Raw genomic sequence first — 22,427 nt, 5'->3', positions numbered from 1 at the left:
CACACAGATGTTAATTCCTTTATTCTAAATTCAACAGGTATCAGTGTACAAGCTGATTTTGCAGAAATTGTTTCTCACAATAAGGCAAATACTTTAAAATGGTAGACTCATTAAAATAATAGATGTATATTTAAAAAAAAGAAAGTATTTGTTGTGTTCTATTGATACCCGTTCAAGTATATGAAAGTTAACCCTGTGAAGCAGTGTGCCATATGTGAGAATGCTACTCTTTTCCAAATATTATATCACAACTTTTCAGTATGACAGTAGCTTTAGACATGAGATAAAACTTTGAGTGCCATTAGTTTAAACTTATGTGCAAAGATGTTTATGGCACTACTGGAAATACTGCATTAGATTGCACTTGTTTCCTAGGTTTGTATTGGTCTAAAAGAAGTCATTAGTAATTTGCATTTTGAGAGCATTGTTGTTACAATATGGTGACGTGAGTCACTAGAAGATTAGTGGCATAAAGAGTTTCAGCCTGAAGGCAAAAATAATAGTTGGCCTGGAGTGCTGCCTCTCATTTAGTGTATTATAATCATTGCCTTTTTATGTCTTGTTTTTCCAAGTATGAATTTAGTGCTGGTAAAAGGTACTGACTCAGTTTTGAAACTTTTCCTCTGTCCTTGAACAGATACAGCGCAGGCAGCAGAAACAGTGACCTTCCCCACCCCCATACCTTGAATATAGCTTTAGGTTGATGATAAGTGCACATTAGCTTCTGGTTATGGTTGCAATTTGAAGTTGTCATGTGTTCCCATGGTCAGTAGGATAAAGTGGTGCCTCTACTGCTGCTGTGTCAGAATTCACTTTTCCGTTTTCTGTAGCTTTAATGGGCTAAATGCACTGGTATGATCATGATGGCAATATGGGCAGGTGGTTAAATAAAGCTAGTCCTCAGTTAACCCTGAGTTCCTTTATGTGGCAAGGTAGCATTTTAAGGAGACTGGGCATACCTCCATTTCTGACTTACTGTTTGCTTTTTTAGGCAGCCTTAACTGGCAATATGAGATGTGTAACCTCTATTGCTTTCTGATATACACAGATCTTTCCCTAGAATTCACTATGTAGATAGTTTTTCACATAGAATTATTTAAAAGAAAGCATTATTTTGGAAATGATTTGATTCATAGTGAGCAAAAAAAAATAATTAGTGTCTTTCCCATGGAACTATAGTGTCTGTAAATTGAGTAAGTTACAATACTTTAGTGAAATACAGATAAAACAAATTCTTTTGGCACAGTTGTAAGTTTTAATTATCCTACACTGGAATTGATGCAACTGCCCTGTACATTATGATTTTTTTCTAGATGGGAAATATTCAGTGTAAATAGATGTGAATCTAGATGAAGTTGCATCTAGAGTTTTGTTTACTGAAAGCTGTTACATATGAAGATATTTCATATTCATATCTTGTCAAAAACTGAGAGAATATCCCCCACACCAATTTTAAGCTTTTAGTTTTTTCTACTCCAAACTTCGAAAACTTATTCTGCCCAGTGTTCATAACACTATCATGGTTAGTTCTTTTTTTTCTCTGGAGACTTCTTGTGCTTGCAACCATATAGAGGATGAAATAAGGACTATATCAGCCTTTTTTGCTTAGCCTAGACACTTAAAACACAGGAAGTTATATTATTCTATCATTATGTGATGGCTTATTTTGACACCAATTTTCATTTGTTAAACAGGAAAACAAAAATTGTAACCCAGCCCCAGAAAACCCTACCTTTACTGCATCAGCCTGAATCAATGTAGCTTGGGTAGGCCAGAGCTGCTTAAGACTAAATTTAGACTGGGCTCCAAATCTTGTTTAAAAGTGCTCAAGTGTAGTCCAAAAAAAAGTCTTTGGAACTTGAGTAAACTCACGGTACTTGGAAGCATAAGTAATTACTCCTTCTGAATTTACTATGACTTTTAAATATATTATTTTACAAGAAAGGACATTAACATCTCTAACTACTTGCTGCTGCTATGTACTGGTGAACTTGGATGACTATCAAAAATCTAGAAAGTTACTAGAAGTCTAAGAAAGAAAAATGCATTCTTAAAATACTGAGTTTTTTAGATTAATAGCTGCTGAAACAGAAAATTCACACCAGTTTTTTTTGTAAGTTCTATGTGTTACATACGACTGTGAGGCTACTTGATCTGTGTAACAAAACTAATTTTCTTCATGGACTGTTTTTTTGCTTCTTATCATTTAAATTTGATATTTGTCGTGGTTGCATTTTGATAGCAATAAAGATGAGCATTTTGTTTATTTAATGATGATGAAAAATGAATTTGGTAGTTTTAAGTAAGGGTTTATTTTTTTTTTTTGAGATCTAAACTTTTTCCTATTTAACAACAAAGAGCTAGTCAGAAGAGCTGACTTTTGCACTGTCTGTTTATTTTGTAGCAAGTAGAATACCGTAATTTCATGACCATAATGCTCACCGGACTATAAGGCGCACCTTTTTTTTTGCCATGAAGATCTGTGCCGCGCGCAACAAAGTAACGAATTAGTAACGGAAACCAGCGATCGTGGAGTTTACTGGCAAGTGCTCAATTTGGAAACATTTTTCACAGATTGGTGTAGGCTTTCAAAAGCAGCCCCAAGCGCCCTCCCCATGCAGTGGGCCCTGGCACTCCTGCCCGCCCCCGGTGCCAGCAGGCGCGGCTCGGTGCAGCCGCAGGGCCACCTCCCCCTCGCGGCTCCATGCTGCCGCGGTGCTGTTCCCCCTCGTGGCTCTGCGGAGCCACCATGCTGTTCCCTCGCTTGGCTCGGCGCTCCTGCCATGCCGTTTCCTTGCTTGGCTTGGCACTCCTGCCAGTGCCTGTCCCTCGCTCGGCTCAGCGGCGCAGCTGGCCTGCCGCCCATCCCTCACTCGACTCGGCGGTGCCGCTGCTTCTCGCCCCTTCCCCACGGTTGGCCGACGGTGCTGCCGCTTCTCACCCTTTTCCCACGGCCGCAGGGGCTACGCCGCCACCATTTCCCCGCGGCTGGCGGTGCTTCGCTCCCCTCGTGGCCGGCGGCACCCAACAGTGCTTCACTCCCCTCGCGGCTCGGGCTGAACCAGTGGCGGCTCTTCCCTCTCTCCCGTGGCTCATACAGGGCCAGTGCAGTGGCGCTCCACTGTCTCCCCATGCAGCACGCACGGGGCCAGCGCAGTGGCGCTTCGCTGTCTACCCGCGCGACATGCGCGGGTCCGGGGCAGCGCCGCTCTCTACCCACGCGGCACATATGGGGCCGGGGCGGCGCCGCTCCGCTCTCTCCCTGCGCGGCTCACGCGGGACCGGCGCCACCTCCTTGTCTCCCCGCGCCATGTCCGGGGCCGGCGCCACCTCCTCTCCCCGCGCTGCGTCCGGGTGGCAGCCCAGGCCGGCACTGGCTCGCTCCCTCTCCATGTGGCTCCTGCCGGCCATGGCCACCCGCTCCCGCCCCCACCTCATGACTCAGTGCTCCTGCGGCACCGCCCCCCCATTGCAGCTCACACTTCCGGGATGGCAAATTTCACAATGATTTTGTACATCATGTAAGGCGCACTGGACTATAAGGCGCACTTCCGGGTTTGGGGGAACATTTTAGTCAAAAGGATGCGCCTTATAATCGTGAAATTACTGTAATATATTTTCTTGAAGTAATGTGGATTCCAGTGTGATGGAAAAAACACTGAAAAAGATTGTAGGGGAAGGATTTTCTTATATTTTGAATTTTTTTTTGTGCCAGAGACATTAATGTCTCTTTTCCAGATGAATACATAATTATGACAATTAACAAATATTTAGCCATATTTTGTGCAAAAAATAATTCAAATAACTCTAGTTAGAATGTAGACCCAACTACTAGATCTAGTTTCTTACATTTTTTCATAATTCTGACACATTATGTCCTCTTTTTTTAAAATTTTGGATGCAAGCATTAGAAGTCTATGTCTTGTCTGTGTACAATAACCTTTAATAAGCAAATATCCTAAAATTTTTAAAGAATTTATTAAAGCAGTAAAAAATTTCAGAATGCAGTAATAATTAATCATATGTGTATATGTATAAAGACAGCATTTTTAAAATTGAAAACTTTTATGAAAATGTAGTAAGAAACTTGCAGTTGAAAGAAATATTTTAAAGCCATTTACCATCACAAGGAAAAAACCTACCTTTGACAGTTTTTCTTTCAGAGTTACTGTGTAGGACATTGTTAGAGTAGTTTTCTGTTTCTGCTGAGAGCCACCTGCTTCTACTGCATGATCTGATTTTGGATGACAGCATGGGGATTTAGGTCCCAAAAGGAATGAGGCAGGATCTGCAGTTATAATATATGAAAGAGAAACTTCTCTGGAAATGCCAGTTAAATAATGGAAAGCAGGTAATGGATTGAAATTCAGGGTTTACTTTTTTAATCAGCTATTTTTCTTTTAGAACTTAGGGGACAACTTCCCCCTGTGAACAACTAAGTCTGCAAGAAGGAGCTTGTGCTTTGGAATGCTTCAGCTGATTGGGTATATGTAGCTACCAAGGTGGAATTTGTATGACTGAAGCAAAATTATTTAAGGTCGCTGAAGTTTTATTGCATCTCATATGCAATCAGTGAATGGAAAAAAAAGATTGGCAGGAACAAAGGAATAATAAGGACAAGTGAGCCCTATCGAAGACATCTAGTGCAGTATGTTGGCCAAGTACAATCCCTACAACTAAGGCAGAAGAAAGAGAACAGACTTTAAATGAGGCCTCAGTTTCTGCCTGCCTCGGTGAAGATCTTTATAAAGTTTGGTAGCACCTTTGGCCTTGGTAATAATGGAAATATACCTGCAGAACCACCAAAACTGATCTAATTTTGGGAGGTTCATATACTATTGATGTATCCAAAACCAGGTACAGACAGCACAGAGAGGTGATATTTCTCTCAGGGATAAACACTACAGCTTCACCCCAACGGGTCCCTGATCTTTACCTGTTATCAGAGTTAGGAAATTACGTTCTAAGAGATTAAAACTACGCCAGCTCTGACATAATTCAGTCACAACAAGGTTAAAGAGATCTTTTCTTGATTTGGCATTCAACTACTACAGTAACTGCATCTTGGACTTCAATAAGCTTTAAAAAGACTACCTGTCAGGTTTCTCACTGATCTCAAAACTGGGTTTTTTTGACAGAAGATGTTGCTTTTCCCTTATCTGGTTGATTTCCATTAGGAAGATAGACCCAGTGAGGATGTTGTTCAGTCATGCAGCTGATTCCATCAGGTTTGTGTAATATCAACTGCAGTAAATATATGAAAAATTCCAATTGTAGTTTGTATTAGAGATCTAGGAGCCCAAGTGATAAATTTTTTACGTGCCCTTTGGTGTCATGATTTTTATCTTGATATTTGAGTTTGTCTGAAATAATTCCCACTTTTTACCCTTCTTTTTTGTTATTAAATGTGTTTCTTTGTAGTTTAGCCAATGGTCCTTGACTAATCAGAGATGTAATGTATGATTGTAATCATCTCTCATCAATGAATATGAATTTCTCTTCTATAAAACTCCTTACCTATCCACTCAATTCCAAAACTTCATTTTCCATCGTTCAGAACATAAAATCTGTTAACAATTCACCATTCCCAGTTTATAAGCTGTATATTTCTTCAGATAACATCACTTACAGTAGGTAGAACCCTTTGCATGTTTACCTTTGCTGAACAAAGGTAATGAATTTTGAAAGGCTCCACAAAGGAGTTTACTTCAGTGTAAATGATCTTTTAAAAAATATGTTAAATGTTATTATCAGGGTCAGTATTTCCAAGTGTGTAAAATTTGGTAAAGAGATTCAATTACAGTAGTTTCACGAATACAAGCCGCACGGATTATAAGCCGCACCCCCGGTGCCTCGACAATGTTGCTGTCTTTGTCAATAGATAAGCCGCACCCCGAATATTAGCCGCACTTTCGTTCGTCGCGAGAATCCGTGCGCAGCTTTCACAAATTGGCCAATTAGTAACAGGATCGCGGCATAGCGGGCTTTACTGGCTCGGGGCGGGGCCAGGCAGGCTCGGCCCGCTCATGGTTGCCGACGGGGCCGGGTGGCCCAGCTCAGCGCCACGGCTCGGCGGGGCTGGCCGGGTGGTGCTGCCGCCGCCGCCGGGCTCGCTGGCCCCCCTCTCCCGTCAGCACCGCCCCGCTGCCGCGTTCGCTCGCCCGGCTGGCAGGGCTGCCGCCGCCAGGCTCGCCGGCCGCCCCGCGCCGTGTTCGCTCGCCCGGCCGGCGGGCTGCCACCGCCGCCGCCGCCGGGCTCGCCGCTCCCCCCGCGCCGCGTTCGCTCGCCCCGCGCCGCGTTCGCTCGCGCCGCGTTCGCTCGCGCCGCGCCTCACTCGCCCCGCGCTGCGTTTGCTCGCCCCGCCGGCAGGGCTGCCGCCGCCGCTGCCAGGCTCGCCGGCCGCCCCCTCCCGTCTGCACCGCCGCCGCGTTTCCTCGCCCTGACCGGCACTGCAGGCCCCCGCACCGCCGGGCTCCCCCACGCTGCTGGCCCCGATTCTGCTGGGCTTCCCCCGCTGCCAGGCAGCCCCACCCGCCGGCCTTCCTGCTTCTGCCATGCTCCCCTGCACTGTTAGCCCCAGTTCTCCCGGGCTTCCCCGCCCTGCTGGCTCAGGCTCTGCCGCCCTCCCTGCCCCGCCCTGCTGGCTCAGGCTCTGCCGCCCGCCCCCCACACTGCTGGCCCCGCCTCTGCCAGGCTTTCCCACCTCTGCCGGGGCCGGCCGGGCTCCAGCTTGGCTTGGGGCTGCCACGGGCTCTCACTTCCGTGTTGGCAGCTTTTAGAATTTTGTTAATGTATTAGCCGCCCCGGAATATTGGCCGCACTTGCGGGTTTCCACCAAAATTTTGGTCAAATTGGTGCGGCTTGTATTCGTGAAATTACTGTACATGTTTCTCCTAAGATGGCTAGCATCTTGTATTTCCTCCAAGATTTTAGTATGACTTCATTCTGCACAATGTCATATTATGTTTTTAGTCTGGGCCGACAAACACTCTGTAAGAACACTTTTCTTCTCTACAAGAAAACTGAAATAATGTGTAATTAATTCTTGATTCGTATTTGTGTTACTCTTACCCGGATTTTTATTTTCCTGAATTTTTTAGTTTGATGTTTTGTTTTGGTTTTTTTGTTTGTTTGATTTTTGGGGTTGGCTTGTTTGTTTGGGGATATTCGTTTTGGTTTTTTGATATTGATATTTTCTGAGCAGCAGAAAATCTCTAATGTTTAATCAAATATCCTTGTATGTTTTAATGTTTCAAAAAAATTAATGTATCTTTTGAGAGCACAGGAAAGTAAGTAAGATTTGTAACTGTCAGTAGAAGTGAGTGTCAAGCAAAAATTAAGGAAAATCAAAAAACTTTAGTAAATTAACTTAGATTTAAGAAATCTGTACTTGGATGTTGTCTGATTGCAATTCCCATTTCCTACTAGCTATCTGAAAGCTTTATATAATTTCCACTAGCACTGGAGTCTCAGATCATGTTGTTTGGCCCTTAGCTGGATTTCTTCTAATTTCTTTTCAATTTTAGTCAGAAACCCTGTTGGCTTTTTAAGAGATAAGCAGTCATATTATACAGAATAAGAGGAAGAGTCTGTGCTTGGTCTTCTGTTTGACAGGAAGGCTGTCTTCAACAGAAGTGCTCCACTGCTATTGCTTTTGCAACATATCATTACAATCAGTATCATTTGTTCCATGCTTTTTCAGCATCTGTGAAGCAGCAGCTGGTTACTGCTTTCTTCATCATCAAAGTGCTTTCAAGGACATTGAACTAGAAACTTCTAGGAGAATTTTATTAATTTGCAAACATGGGAATATGAGAATTTCAATGTTGGTTTTAAATGTAGGTCAAGCCAAGATGTTAAAAAATATTGGGGAAGACTCATCCACAGTGGAAACATGTATGTTAATCCAAATATGAAACATCCTCTTGGAAGCAATGGAATATTCTCCTTGTAATCTTGATGATTCTCCATTATTTTGATAGTTTTGATTTTCTTCTTTATAATTACCTTTTATTTTGCTGGAGATACCAGAAATAATATTTGTCCCTTCAAATCTTTGTGTTGACATAAGATGTCTGCATTTTATATATTTCACTCCAGGGATTCATGGATCTAACACAAGTAATTGTTCTTCAAAGAGATATCTTAGCAATTTTAGCCACCTGCAATTCTTCTGCAGTGTTGAACATCTACAAATTGTGTTTAATTGATTACTACCAATCTACATTTCACTTCTGTGAACCTTGACAATAAAACCAAAAAGATGTGGATGTTTCCATTTAGAAGGCATCACACTATTGGCATTTCCTTTGCTTATTTGTTCTTACATGAAAGTGGGATTCCATTTTTATGGCAAAGCTATCAAGATATGTATCATGAGGAGGCAGTTGCTATCTTAACTAATCAGCAACTGTTAATAATAATCCAGCATAAACTTGGGAAAGTTCAGATACTAAATGGTCAAAAGTTAATGCTTTAAAATAGGTTACAAAAACTGTACTAGAGACCTTATGGGACAGAGGAATATTAGATTATTTCAGTGCTTTGTCGTATTTTTCATTTAGCTAATGCAAACGCATTGCAGATAGTGTTGAATAACATCATCAAATATACTATAATTGCTTTGAACGTACTACAAGATGGCATCTCTTTGCTATTTGTTAGACCTAGAAATTCAAAGTAATTCTTGCTTTCATAGCTCTTTTAGAATGAGTGAGGCTGATAATTTTGGAAAGAGACTTTGCTGTTGGGATTTCTCCACCTATCCACTTCTTGCTAAAGTATCTATATTTCTATAGTACTTCATTTGCTAAATATAAATCCAATTCATTAATTAACTGCTATAGCTTTTGATTAGCAACTATAATTTTTAGAAGAACCTCATTTATTTTATTCTGCTGTTACAAAAGCATAAACTCATTGAGGTTGGAAAGAATCAACCTCCTTGCTCAAAGCAGCATCAACTACAGCACACTGTTTTGGAGGTCAAGCCCATTTGCAGGTGGGCTTGAACATCTCCAAGCATGAAGACTTTACAGCTTCTCTGGGCAACCTGTTCTGGTGTTCAACTTTCTGACATTAAAAAAAAAGATTTTGTTACATATGAGAGCAATTTCCTTTATTTTATGTTGCCTCTCTAAATGGTTACTATTGAAAATTTTCAGGCGTTCTTCCATACTGTCTTGCATCTGAGATTTATACACATTCTTCCCTGAATCTTTCTTATGGCTAAATGACCCTAACTCTCTCACTCTTTCCTCATATTTATAAAATTGGAAATTATTTTTATTTAGGTGAGGAAACCATATTTTAAATATTTTACATACAAAAAAATTTCTAAAAGATAGTCTAAAATCTATCCCAACTTCCTTATTGATGTATTTTTGTTATTCCTAATAATTTTATTATAGATATGCTGATCCTAAAACCATCAGATTTTTCCCCTCTTCCTATTAAAATATCTCCTGGGACCTCTGCCTGTCATTTTAGTGCGTAAAGTGTGCATAATAATTAAATATTTCTCATTACAATTTAAAAAATGAAAAAAAAATTGCAATAAGTGTCTGCAGTTGTGTAACATTTAAGGTGCATTTGTTGTAATTAATACTGTGGAATACTAATATGTGTATATTTCAATGCTATTTTGATTTCTGCCATCAGGAGATATATGTCCTCTCACATAACTAGCACTAGAAAACCTTACCTTGACTCATTCTGTTCATACAATAGTTTCCTTTTGGTTTGTAGACTGTTCTTCGGTCCCTCAAAATATCAGAAAACCATTTCTCTCTCTGCCTTTTCCAGCATGTCTACATTACCTAGGAAAATAAATTTTAAATAATCTCCAATCTAACCTTTCTGAACTGCAAAACCGCAGACAGTAACTATCTATATTTTTTCCTAACTTCTTTTTTCTAGCACTTTTCTAGCACTTATCAGATTCCTAATTAGTCTTCCTTTTTCCAGATTTCTTTTCCCTGAATTAATTTGTAACTTCCACGGATAAATATTTACCAGTTGCAAATTTGCGCTAATATCTCGTCTTCTCTATGCACTATCTTTCAATAGATAAAGGTCAGTGAGGGACAAGAAATGTGACTTCAAATGAAACAGATCAGGCAAAATTTTCACATGGCTTACATAGAGTAACAAGTGCTAAATGTTAAGATTTTTTACTCTAGTTCAGGTTCTTGGAGGCATCTCACTCTGGTCAAGCATCTTAGAATCTCATCCTGCAGAAGTGTGTGGCAGTCTTTGAGTCTCTTTCTTGCAAAATTTTACACACACAAATGACAACAGCCAAAAGAATCAATAGTAGAACACTTTCTTTTCATTGAAGTATGACTTACAAGAATCTTAATTTCATACAAATAGTAGAATATAAAAAAATGTAATAAAACATCTTCCTCTGAAATATATCAAGGTATTGATTAAGTACTCAGGATGAGGGATACAGCATCCTCACTGGTTTTTTTCAGGTTGATTTGAAAATGAAGATGCATTAATTCCATTTAGATGTTAAGAGGAAATTCTTCACTGTGAGGGTGATGAGACACTGGGATAGATTGTCCAGAGAAGTTGTGTGTTGCCTTCGCTGAGGTGTAGCGACCTGGTTCGGGAACTGCACGGTGTCCCACCCCAGGCCACTTGGACCATAAGCTCGCAGACACCAATATGGCGGACAACAAATGACGTTTATTAACAGGTTGCAGGAGTTTATATAGCCTGGGATCACAGCGTCACTTCCGTCTGCTCACGTCACAGACTGGGTGTCACTGACTGTCAAACGGGGGTTAGGTAACTTTAACTGCAGAGGGGAGGGGTTCTATCTACCTGTACAGTGTGATGTCTTCCGATCGCTTGTCCCTAATTTCCCACAGTTGTAGATGTTCCATACCTGGAAGTGTTCAAGGCCAGGTTGGATTGGGCCCTGATCTACCTGATTTATTGGAAGGTGTCCCTGCCTTTAGACAGAAACCAGATCATCTTTAAAGACCCTTCCCACCCAAACCATTCTAGGATTAGCTATGGAAATAGAGGGGTTTTTTCCTACCTTATTGATTGGTCCTATGGGCTCTCTTTAACATTTAGGTAGCATTTTCATTTATCAGCTTCACTTAGAAACCCACTTAAGATAATGGTTAAAATCCCTTTTTGCCCCCCCCCTTCCCTTTTCCCACTCCCTATGTGTTTATGAGCTTTGTAATTGTGGGAAATGTTATGTTACCCATATAACAATTTCATGAACTACATGATACTACAGGTCTTGTCTTGCACCAATCATATTGAGCCAAAAATCTATGATTTATAATCACTAAATTTCTTGACTATAGTGGGAATTTTTGTTCAATTTAACACCTTCAGAATTTGGTCTGTAGTTTTCTTTGTACTAAAAGAAATTGATCGTGTTTTCATGAAATAAACCTAGTATTTTTTTCTATTGGTTTTTCCCTTCCAGGATCTCATTTCCCGAAAGCATCTGGCATTAAAGTTGGCTGACAGGAATGTTGCATGGTGCATGAGCTTGGAATGCTAGCACTCTAAAGCTCAGTGCCATATCATGGGTGTGTTTTTCATAATGTTGGGAAGGATAAGTCTTGTGCACAGACTCAGGAGTTTTCTTTTGACAGTGCCTTCACCAGCAGGAGCTGAACCTGTAGCTGGTATTGTACAGAGAGCCACTATGTGTTCAACTAATCAGTCTCAAAAGCAAGACATCAAAGCTGAAAGGCTTGACTTCCTCTCTGGATTAAATGCCATGAGTACATTCACAGGAATTGTAGATGTTTTTTCCCCAACTTGTGTTTTTACTAATCTGTTGCAAGATTGATGGACTGTAAAAATACTTGGTTTTCAGAATAGTCATGCTCAATATCTTTCTAGTAAAACAAACAAAACAAAACACCAGTCAATCTGAAATCATTCTTTGGTTCCGCTACTATGAGAGGTTTCAACTGATCATACTTTTATTTTGGATGGGGCTTTTAGGCAAGCTTATAGCTGGACTATTTTTAGTTTTTTAATATAAGGAACATATAATTGGAGTATTCCGAGCTGCTATCATCTGCTGCACATAACATATGAGTGATATTATTCCATTAGTCAGAATTGCATCACATTTGAGCTGTCATACACTCAACTATACTGAAGTCTTTCTTCAGTATACTGAAAGTCTATACTGCTCCTCTTTCTTTCTCAGAGCAGGCTGAAGCTTTCTCATTTGTAGGTTTCCACTCGACATATTTGATTTTCCTTTACTGTTTACTTTTCCTTAATTAATTCCATTAATTTCCTTAATGTATTATGTGAAAAATTTCATTTTTGGCTGCTTTACATCTGTGGAATTCCAAGGGGGAGAAATCAGAATTCTTTTTTTTTTCCTAATAAACAGCAATGTAACAATGAAATACCCTACTAAGTGCCCTACTAACTGTAAATATCTTCCTACTGGCACTGTGGTAAATGTGTATAAGCTCCTAGGATTTCCATTGCTATGGAGGTAGGTAACTTGCCTTGATTTTTGTGTTATTCAAAGTCACCAAAAATACGCATTTGTAAGAAAAAAAATTGTTTTAGAGAGCCACACATTTGGCAGGCCGTGCATAGCCCTGAATCTCTGCTGAGAATTTGCTCCAGAGACAGAATCTGAAATAATATAGCTATAGAAAGGATACTGCATGAATCTGAAATCTATGCCTCCTTCACATTTCAGCTATGGGTTTTGCACAAAGGAAATAGTTTCTTTTTTGTCAAATGTAAAATAATTCTTTGTGTCACATATATTTACAATTTAGAGGAACAGTTTTAAAACTTTATAGGTAGATAGTTTCTTATTTCCAGTAAATTATGTCGAATAATGCTGTGTGTATAAAGGATTTTGAAATTTACACTAAAAGCAGATTTCAACATCTTCCTTGAAGAATTAAAAAGGAATGTGCAGAATCTTGAATTTTGAACTCAAATTTATGCATATCCATAATATTCTGCTCAATGTTTAATAATTTATCTGTGCTGTATAGATTCATTGATATCACTTGCCTGCCAGACAATGCAGTTAATGGAAGGCAGTATTTTTATGTGCTTCATTTACTCTGCCATCTCTTTCTAAGACTGAAAGAACCCAAGATTTTAATGTTTTCTTGTATGTCATGTTTCCTAGGCCAGTAGTTATTTTTGCATCCCTTTGGTACTTTCCATTCAAGACGATTTGTGGTCTTAGATGCAAAAACTGTACAGCTTTCTAGTGGAACCCTTAATGCTTCTGAAGTTGCTGTATTTTCTTTCTATCTTCTATTTTTTCTCCCCTACTTTTGAAATATGCATTTTACTATGAATTGGCTCAAGTGGAAATTAAATCAGTAGTTGAGTAAATTTAGTTTGCTAAAGATGAAGAATATTTCTCCTTGCTTGATGAAATTTATGTGCAAAATATAGCAGCTTTTTAAATTTTTTTCTTTACTGTGATGTTTTTGTATTAGGATGTGACAAATTTATCACTTGGGATTGTAATTTTGAATATATACCATGATATTACGTGAGTGATAAGGTGTTTTAAATTGCTATATGAGAAGCCTTGTTAGGATTTCTCCGTCCTGGATTTTGTGCTAATAGGGAGGTAAAGCAATAATATTTAAAATAGTTCATCGTGTCTATGGTAGGATAAATTTATGACACTTTCAGAGGACATTTTTCTCCACTGCCTAAGAGCTAGGCCTGAAAACTAGAATTTTCAGGAGTTACACATAGTTGTGTGAATGAATGCAAATGAACAGTGAAGAAAGAAATTTCTTGGAAATTCCTGTCTTACTTTTTTTCTATAGTGAATCAAGCAGATGCTAAGCTAAAGTTAGCAGAAATTAGAAATCACTTGTATTACATAGCATATTTTCCAAGTATAAGTTTGAGGCAGTTATCTGAAACCTGAGACTATAATTTCTTAATTATGAATTTGATCTTCAGATCTGGAATTTAAGGTGAGATGGATGTCCTTAAAATGAAAGAAGGTGGATTTAGATTAGATCTTAGGGAGAAATTCTTTCCCGTGAGGATGGTGAGGCACTGGCATAAGTTGCCCAAAGAAACTGTGGATACCCTCCTTGAAAGTGTTCAAGGCCAGACTGGATGGGACTTTGTGCATCCTGGTCTAATGGAAGGCATCCTTGCTCATGGCAGGGGAGCTGAGACTAGATGATTTGAAAGATCCCTTCCAACCCAAAGCATTTCATGATTCTGTGAATGTTTCTCTTCAATCAATAATGATGTGCTTCCATACTCCTACTGCTTTCTTCTTGACCCAGTATGTAAACAGGGATATCTTTACTAAGCCTTTAAAATAAGAAAAATCTTGGTCTTCTTCTTCTGAGCAGAGAGCACAAATAATTATGTGAATTTAGTGTATTGACTTCCATATTCAAAAACTACCCAAATCTCATTTGATTAAGCAGAAAAACCCTCTGCAAATGCCATTAGGAATATTAATGAATACAGTAATTTCACGATTATAAGCCACACCATTTTGACTAAAATTTGGGTGCGAATCTGAAGTGGGGCTTATAATCAGGTGCGGCTTATATACTGACAAAGAACGAAAAGTTGCTGTTTTAGTTTGGAGGACAGGTGTCTGCTAAGAAAGGCAGGAACTTCTCTTTGAAATGGAGAATGTAAACTCCCTCCCTCCAAATTATTATAATTTTGAAATCAAGGGGGTTTCAGACAAAGATATGGGAATTAGGAAAAACAGTTCTTTACTAGGGAAATTAAAATAGAAATACAGTACTACAAAGAAACAAACCCCAAACCCTGACAAAGTCAGAGTACAACCTGACACCCCGTCAGGCAGGGTGTTGGTAGCAGTCCCATTAAATGGTGGCTGCATCCTCCTGCAGTGACAGATGTGATTCAGTTGGAGCAATGGTCCTGTACAAGCTGCAGTTTCCCTCTGGAGGTCCAGTGGTGATGTGGAGAAATCCAGTTTTCCTCTGGAGTGCAGTGGAGAAAGGGGCTCCCTTAGTGTCCCAAAACCTCTGTTTTTTATCTTGGTAAGAAATGTTGGGCTCTTCCCCCTGGCTGGAGCAACTTCCAATGGAATGCAGTAATTTTATCAGTCCCACAGTGGGACTCAATGGGCCATTAGCAGAAAATGACTCCCTGGAGGAAGGATGGGGTGTTAAAAGATAAAGAACGATGCCCCGCCTGGTTTCAATGGATGGCCCATTAGCAGATAATATCTCTCATGGAGATAAGGATCACTGCCCCCACCCTCAACAGATAGTGATAGAATAGATACCTTTTATCACACTGTATTGTAACATGCGGCTTATAATCAGGTGTGGCTTATATATGGACAAAGAATGAAAAGTTGCTGGCACCCGGAAATGCAGCTTATAATCAGGTGCGGCTTATAATCGTGAAATTACTGTAATCACAATTTCATTGTCGCTGTCTGATAAGTCATTTTTAAATTGCACACTAGTCTTTCCTCTTATATGAGTAAAGTTTTATTCTCCACAGACTGATGGAATTGTATTCAAAATATGATTTTATTTGAGCATTCTCTTTTTCAATTGAATTTGAAAACTTTAATCAGCTGGTAAATTAGAGTGTACTTATTACAACTTGCTTGTCTGAACATCTTGCTTCCCTTATAATACAAGATTCTTAAATCTTACTGACCAGATGGTGGTCAGAAGAGGCGTCTCTCTTAGCAATTCAAAAAGTATTTATTGGTTTATTTTCTTGAACTATCTCAGTTTTTTTGTCTCTTTTGAGGTTTTTTTGCCATTTTGGCAGCATAATTTCTGTTGTGCAGCCCTACTGACAAAGAAAGTGTTGAGAAATATGTAACCTTTGCTGATTTCTCCTAATTCCATACCACTTGATTACGTTAATGATTTAAGTTCCTAGTTTGATCCCATGTAAACATAGATTTCTCAAGTGATTATTAGAGACAAAATCCCCTTACTGTTTCTCTTGGTAGCTGAATTTTTATCTATGATTTTTCAGGAGACCAATGAGACACTGTTTTGACAGAAGAATAATAAAAATAAACCTGTTATTGGTAGGTATGCAGTTCAGATTGCAATTGAAAGTAGTGCACAGTGTTTGCAATGGTTGTACAGTTTTACAGTTTACAGGCCTATTCAGAAGGACTCTGTGGTATCTGAGGATGGTACAAAGTGGTGTTTTCAGTATGATTTCTAGGCTGATGTTAGGAGAGCAGCTTGCTGTCCTTCACTTTCTGAATTTGCAGTCTGGTAGATTCCAATGGCTGAGACTTTGAAACTTGTAGGATGTTTTAAGTGGGATAAATATATTCCACACACACACACATATATATATATGTATATATACACCTGTACATCTGATATGTTTATCTAACACTATGTTCAAATGAATGCAATAGCTTAGGTTTTTTTAAAAGTTACTCTGACAAGCCTGGGTTGACTTTATGTATGTGTTTTAGCACACAGGTTAATTTCTTCAGCAAATAAAGAATTTAAAACAATGATTAGCAAGACAAACCTAAAGACATAAGCAACAAATTTGAATGAGTGAATTGTCATTGTCCCATGACATCTAAAGATAGATAATTTATTTGCAATTTGATGAGGATATTATCTGTATGTCAAACATTTTGACAGCACTTCCTCTTGATATCAGTACCTTTCTCATCAGGTCTATCCTACACCTGATGCTCTTTTTCCCAATTCTAGAATAATAATATTTACTGCTGCAAATTATTTGGTTTTAACAGTGAATATAAAACCAATCTTGGAATTCTTGAGTGCTGCTCTTGCTTTTGTTGTGAATTATCTGGTTTTTAGCAAATTAGCTGGAATTCGTTCTTTCCCTTTTGTTTGATGTAAAAAGAACATAACTCTGCTTCATTTTCTTCTGAAAAATTGTGATAAGTTCCAGAAGTAGAAAGAATTATTCCTTTATGATCTCATAATGTAATTTTCCATGCTAATTACTGTCAACTTTCTTGTTATGTTCAAATTACAGTAATTTCACGACTATAAGGCGCACCCTTTTGACTAAAATTCTCCCCTGAACCCGGAAGTGAGCCTTATAGTCCGGTGCGCCTTATCTGATGTACAAAGTTGCAAAATTCGCAAACCCAGAAGTGTGAGCCGCAATGGGGGGGCGGTGCTGCAGGAGTGCCGAGTCGCGAGGTGGGGGCGGGAGCGGGCGGGCATGGCTGGCAGGAGCCGCGAGGGGAGGGAGGGAGCTGCCCCCGATCCCGGGCTGCGGCACAGGGAGGGCACCTGGGGCTGCGTTTAAAGGCTACACCAATCTGTTAAAATGTTTCCAATTTGAGCGCATACCAGTAAACTCCACGATCGGGGGATTCCATTACTAATTCGTTACTTTGTTGCGCGCAGCACGGATCTTCACGGCAAATAAAAAAGGTGCACCTTATAGTCCGGTGCGCCTTATGGTCGTGAAATTACTCTATATGGCATATCACCTTGATAATGTGTTCAGGCTTCAGTAATCTGAGGTACCACAACACATTTTTAAACTGAGAGTCTTAGAGGGGCTTTTGTCATAGATTATTATGTATTTACTATTATATTTTACCTTTTACATTTTTACATTTGGCCTTTCATTTTCCTGAAACTTTTTATATTTAAATTTTGCAGATTTATTCTCTTCCTAGCAGTGTTTGTAATTGTATGAATCTTCTGAAACTGCACAAATAGGAGGCGTTTCTGGGTAAAGGGGCAAGCTGGATAGGAAAGAATCCACTGTATTATTCTAAATTATCATGGATTCTTTTTAGCCAAATATTGAACAAAGTTTTTTAGAAGGAAAGAGACATTCCAAATAACAATTGCATTTGTTTGTTCCATTGTTTACACTGATAGATTGATAATCCCTTTCAAATTGTGTATTGCACATTAAGTCAGCTTTTTATGCAGCTGGAGAATCTCTCATCTGCATAAGCATGTGCTGCATACATCTAATGATTCTTGCTTTTTCTGATGTTTGAGAGAGTTTAAGAATGTAACAAGTCAGGAAGAAATCACAAGATACTAGAAAAGTACTGTGATATCATGGGTTAAATTCTGATTCTTTAAACCAGGGTCTCAGTACAATTTACCTGTACTGGACACTATTGTGCTGAGTGATATTGGGAAGTTATTCTGTCCATTATAAAATAAAATAATTTCTCACATTTGGAGAGGTTTAATAAAGCAAAATATAAAAAAAAATATTCTTTGGACATTTTCAACTTTAAGTAATTAAATTACTGTGTTTATTTGCTGCTGGGAAGCTTGAAGAAATAGAAAGCTCCGCAAGGAGAAAGACAAAGTTTCTTCCTCATTACCTAGATTTACTCTCACACAAGAAGGTATTTAGTGTGAAAAAATTTTCCTGAGAATTCTTTGGATGGATAATTATTAGAATATGAGGGATAGGTAAGAATGTTTAGTGCTGATATTTTTTGTATGAAGAAACTTGTTCACAGAGAACACAGGAGTTGAAAAACAAGCAGAGAGTAAAAAGAGTGCTTCCAGTATTGATTAATGCTAAAGATAATGCCAGCAAGGATAGTTTTAAAACAAGATATATAATCATTGTCACTTTCTAAGGCAATAGTTTGTCAAGGTACTGGAAAGTTATTTTTAGTTGAAAATTGGAACACACATTTACAGAATTTTTTGTTCTTACAGTCCACAACTTCCTCATGAGGGGAAGAGGAGAGGCATGAACTGATCTCCTCTCTCTGGTGACAGGGCCTGAGGGAACTCCATGAAGTTGTGCTGGGGAGGTTTAAGCTGGATATCAGGAAAAGGTTTACCTCCTGGATGGTGGTGGGAACTGGAACAGGCTCCCCAGGGGAGTGCTCATTGGAGTTCAAACAGCATTTGGTCAATGCTGTCAGGCACATGATGTGATTCTTGGTGTTGTCCAGTGCAGAGCCAGGAGTTGGACTTTGTTGACCCTTCCAATACAGAATATTGTATGATTCTGTATTGCATTAGCTTAATGTTATGTATACACACACACACACACACACACACACACACACACACACTTTCTAGGAAGCCGACTTCAACAAATGGTGGTGGCAGCTCCTCAGTCAATAATGTTACCTGAAAAGTAAAGATCCACTTGCATAAAGAAAACTGAGGATATAAGGAAATTAAAAATCTCTGTGTTGCTAGGAGTCAGTGAATAACCTTACTCTTTGCGTATGCTCTTTCAAAAAGTCAAAGAAAAAATATGTTGATTGGGTTTGAGGTTAGTTTTTTTGCATTGGACAAGGGAATAGAAGAAAGTAAAGGAACAGAGAAAAGTAAGACAGCATAGATGGAAATTAGCCAAACAAAATCTAGTCAAAGGAGTTTTACTCTGGCAGGGGAAAAACTTTGAGCTATATGAAATACTGGAAGCCTGAAGTTTAAAATTTATAATTTATCTGAAATTCATACAGTAATTTAAAGTCCTTAAGTGAAATACACTTTAAATGTACCACATATTAAATATTGTTGAAGAATGTCAGTGAAGGAAGAAAAGAGAAAGAAATTGAAAAAGAATGAAAGTCATTGCAAAGCCTTCTGTTGAAGTAGAAAGAGGCATATAATGAGTTTGTAAAGAAAAAATATATATATATTAATAAACTGACAGGGAGAAATACTTCTGGAGTAAGAATTTTAATAGTTGTATCAATATCGCTTTCATTATTGAGAAGGATTTTTTTTAAAGGGACCTACTTATGGTATATATGTATGTACTGATTAAAATACCTTACTGAGTCTTGGCCAAAGACTTGGATGGCATTTCATCCTGATAATTCTGTTACTGCACTGGAGCTTAGAATAAGTAAGTTTAAAGAACCAGTCTGTTTCCTGTGAGAAAGGAAATAGAAATGCAGAAAGACTAAAAGAGAAATCATTCAAACCAGAGATTTTCTTTATTTAGTGCCCAGGAAAGTTCCAGTCAGTCTCAGAACAGAATGGTTAGAAAGAGGGTTGACTTTATCCTCAAAATTACAGAAGTATTCAGAGCCAGACCTGCTGGCCACTGGCATTCTACAGGGTACAAAACCATAAGCTGTAAACTGATATAAACGAAAATCCTAGATGTGAGTGGTCAAGTGTCCATATTTGAATGTGAGATCTAAGTGTGTAAGATGCAGGTGAAATTCTTTGACTCACTGGAGGCCTTGGATAGGGTTAGCATGCTGTAAGTTCAGCCATTAAATTATCTTGATTTTGAGGTTCAAAACAACATGGATGGTGAGAGAGGTAGAGGAAAAAGTGAGATCAAGTATAGGAAGACAGTATTTTATAAATTAACTGGTGCAGTGGTTCTGGCTGGCATGGCAGAGAATATATAATATTTGAATGAAGATTAAAAGATGGGTAAAAAAAGATAAATGCTGTTTAAACAAATCAAGAATAGCAGGAACTGTGTTTGATAGTAAGATTTATTTGCATGAAAGGCTACTTGAAGTGTTTTGTCTGAAACCAATTGCTTATTTATTGATTACTGAAACAACAACAGAATGTGCTTAAAGCAGTACAGGATTGTTTTCAGCATGTTGAATTACCAAGAAACTTACTGACTGATTTGGCTCCAGGAGTTATGTGTCCAAAAATATTTGAAGCGGGGAAGTACTAACAATGATAACAATATCCAGATGAAGATCTGCAGGAAAGGCAATGATAAAAAGGATTATTTGTAAAGTAAGGATTTGAAGAATGTGAAATGAAGAAAACTCTCCCCCTTGCACGATATGAATACCAATTCTAGTAGGGATTCTGCAGGCAGGTAGTTTTAATAAAAACCATATGAATTCAAACACAGGTAAGAGACTGATTCTCTGTAATTTAAATTAGTATAAAAATTATAGATATGACAGAAACTTAAGGAAAATTATATCTGAAATATTAAATCCTAGACAAAAACCGAAAAAAAATTGGCAACTTCTCTGTGCTCTGTTAATGGTGGAAAGAACTGGTTTTCACTGTTCTATCTGCTTTTTAACCCAAAGTATCCAGGGATTATAGTTGTGTTGTGTGCCATGAGAGGACTGTGGGCATGCTTAAAGGTGTAGCACTGGCACTCCAAAAATTCTGGCATTGTGGCTTTGCCTCTTCTGCCTACTCCCGCACCCCCAAAAATTTTAAGCTAATTGTGGTATGTGCAGAAGCAATGAGAGATCTGGTTTCATTCCATGTTCAGCCTGATGTCATTCAAACCTCTTTCTCTCAGCATGCCCATATCAGTAGATTTACCAGCTTTTTTGTTGTGAGGACTCAAGACGACATTTGCCACTGTTCCTATTGCATCAGGTCACCATGTAGCAAGAATTGGTGGTATATGGAACAGAAGGAAAAAGTAAACAAAAAGAGTGAAAACGTTACTTAGTGGAGAGCACACATGCTCAGAAGCAAGTCCTGGAGAGCTTGGAGTCTGATACAAAGACAGTGCATTTTAATTGAAATGGTTGTTTTATTAAAGATTAAGTCCAAGTACTCCTCAAACAAACAAAACCAGCCCAGTGGTAATCTGAAAATTCTGCTTTAATCTTTGTTTTATCTCAGTTTGACTAACACTTCTCTTCCTGATCTGTTCAATTTCTTCTCAGCATTTTGGTTGTCAAAATACAGAGATGACAAATGACTTCTCTGCAAAAAGCCGACAGAAAATCTGTGTACGGCTGATATATCGAGCAACATGTGCAAACCGTGGGGAATGTAAATGGCTCTGTCATCCTCTCAGTTGGGAAAACACTTCTCAGAGGTAACTCCTTTTCACTGAGATGAAACATTGGCTTAAAACCACCACTAATCAGCTTAATACTTTTACATGTTGTCTCTTGTACACACTTTTTAGATAAAAGTTGTAAGACCCAAAATTCTAGGCAATAATGTGAGAACAAAGGGTATTTTTAAACCAAATGTAACAGTATGAAAATATAGGACAAAAACCACACATGGCTGAATGAAGTTGCCTGTATATAAATATAGGTTTAGTTCTCCATATTAAGTTTAAACTTTGCAGTAATGAAATAAGAATGTCTTCCAGACATTATTAACTGCTGTTGTTAGTCCTAATTTTACTAAGCTTCCAGAAGTCCTGCTGGCCTTCATCTAGCAATGGATTTCTAGACTGCTTTTATTTCTTTAGTTGTGATCCAAAAACTGTTTCAAGTTAGGGCAATAAATAAGATGATTTCCAAGTAAGTCAATATCCAGGTTTGGTTAATATGCAGCAACTCTTAGATCAAAATTCCTATAAATTAAATTCTCTGTATCTGAGGAAGCACAATTGGAGAAAGAGGCTGAACACAGTAGTTTTTCTTTTTCCTGAACCATTAGTAATTTCTTGTACATTTCTCCAGTCTCTGTGTTCTTATTTTGCTTGTGTTAGTATAGCTTACCATCCAGTTGCATTTATTAACAAGCTGT

The sequence above is a fragment of the Catharus ustulatus genome, chromosome 4 (assembly GCF_009819885.2).
Source record: "Catharus ustulatus isolate bCatUst1 chromosome 4, bCatUst1.pri.v2, whole genome shotgun sequence".
NCBI classification, from domain to species: Eukaryota; Metazoa; Chordata; class Aves; order Passeriformes; family Turdidae; genus Catharus; species Catharus ustulatus.
Note: the sequence above shows the minus strand (reverse complement) of the source record.